Raw genomic sequence first — 2,348 nt, forward strand, 5'->3', positions numbered from 1 at the left:
CATTCTCCCATCCTGCCCTGATTCTTTCCTAGCATAAAAACTAAAGCCTTACCCTGTGTCGGTCCATCACAGGCGCCCCCTTTCGGTAACAGCCCGGGGCAAGCTGTTTCTAGTCCCAACTTCCTTCCCTTTCACCTTCCTTCCTCTCCCTGGTTCTTTCTCCCTTCCCTCCAGTCATTTTCAGTCACATTCCGTATGCTAGTGTACGGCGCGACCCTTCCTGCCGCTCTTCACAAAGAAAAATAATTCCCATCCTTGTCTCTCTCTGTCTCTCTCTTCATATATACAAAACTCCCCTCTGTGCTTCCCCTCTTCTCTCTCTCTCCTTCTCGTGTGTGTGTGTGTGTGTGTGTGTGTGTGTGTGTGTGTGTGTGTGTGTGTGTGTGTATGTGTGTTTAGGCAGGGGCAGGTCTATGCAAGTACTACAGCGGCCTTCCTTCATCCGGGTCTTGAAAGGGAGGGAGGGAACGCTGCGACACCTCCGTTTTCTTTACACCAAGTGACTCTAGACTCCAGGAGCGAGATGAAAGTCGAGGCCGCGCCAAAGTGCCCCCGTCAAGTGCTCCCAAGAGGTCCGTTTTTGTGTAATGTTAGCGTCTTCAAAGTGGAAAGTAATGAAAATAACGTTAGAGTTTTCTTCCTTTTCCTCTTTCCTTCTAATTTTTTTTTGTTTATTTGCTTCTTTGTATAATTGTGTTATAAATCGTTGTGCATTACAGTGTAGGGGTTAAGTAAGGTCACAGTTGAAAGTCCAACCTTTTAATTATCTTCCTCTCAACTCTAAGTGCTTATAAAGAGTTTGTGCCTTGCGTTGAGAGTTCTGAATTGTCACTGTTAAGAATGACATCAGAATATTTCAAAGGAATACAAGATACTTCTTTTTCCGAGAGAGAGAATTACCCTTGAAACAGCTCACCATTTGAAATTAAGATTCAGAGATGCTGTAGATTAGATTACATTAGGTTTAGCTAGAAGAAAGATATAAAAAAAATCAGTTGAAGTATATGAGGAAGAAGGAAAAGGAAAATAAGAAAGAAGGGAAAAGAATATAAAGAAATAACACTACAAGATTCTGTATTTTGTTAAATTACGTAAGGTTAGCTTAGATTAAGTTAGGTTAGAGGGAGAAGATGAAAAATTCAAAAGATTAGTTGAAGTTAATGAGGAAGAAGGGAAGAAGGAAAATAAGAAAGTAAGGAATAGAATATTAAAAATTAAGACTCCAAAATGCTTTATTATGTAGTTAAGTTAGGTTAAGATAGAAAAGATAAAAGATATAAAAACTCAGTTAAAATAGATAAGGAAAAAGAGAAGAAAGAATAAAAGAAAGTAAGGTAAATAATATAAAGGATTAAGACTCCAAGATGAAGCAGCGGCTCCTTTCACGTCCCCAGAAAGTGCAATTCCCGCTTCGCCTCGCTCCGCCTGCCCCTGGAAATCGTTATAATTCCATGTCAGGTTCCAGGTAACGATCACAGGTGCGAATTAATTACTGTGACGGTGCATTCCAGTTTCCAGACGAGGCTCACGCAGAAACTCCGCGCCACGGCCCACGAAACACTGTAAAGGACTGAAATTATGTGAGGTTAGGTTAAGTTAGGTTAGGTTAGGTAAAGCTAGGTTAAGGTTAGGTTAGGTCAGGTTATTAAGTTAAATTAGGTTAAGTTAGGTTAAGTTAGGTTAGATTGGGCTAGGTTAGGTTAAGTGTTAAGTTAAGTTGGGTTAAGTTAAGTTAAGTTAAGTGAACTAAGTCGACTAAAGCAAGTCGACTAAATTAAGTCAACTAAACTAAACTATTGCGAACGGTGGTTATATTCCCTCCGACGAGACTAATGGCTGTTTGAGGAGGTGGGAGGATGGACAGTACTTTGGGGAGAGGCGGAGGAGGAGGTAGAAGGGTTGTTGCCGTGCGTGACATCAGAAAATAAGGACAAGGTATATAAAGAAGAAAGGAAAGAAGGAAGTGAATGAACGAATGAATGAAGGAGTTAACCACGGAATGAAAGTTGGAAAGGAAAGAAAATTAACAAGAAAAATGAAGGGAGCTCTGAAGATAACAAAGAAGGAAATAAAGTAAGAAAATGACAAGGCGCATACCACACCTTCAAAATACGACGGACACTATCAATACACAAAATACACCATATAAACTCTCTCTCTCTCTCTCTCTCTCTCTCATCTAATATACCACAGCAGAGTTACATCAGATCCCTTCCATAACAAACAGCATTCCTCTGCCCCCTATACATTAATAATGGTGGGCGTACCTTGGGCGTGGCGTGGGCGTGGCATGGGCGTTTGCGGGCTAAGGGTGCAGGAGACGCGGAGTGATGGGAGTCCTCAGGATG

Source organism: Portunus trituberculatus, chromosome 23 (genome assembly GCF_017591435.1).
Source record: "Portunus trituberculatus isolate SZX2019 chromosome 23, ASM1759143v1, whole genome shotgun sequence".
NCBI classification, from domain to species: domain Eukaryota; kingdom Metazoa; phylum Arthropoda; class Malacostraca; order Decapoda; family Portunidae; genus Portunus; species Portunus trituberculatus.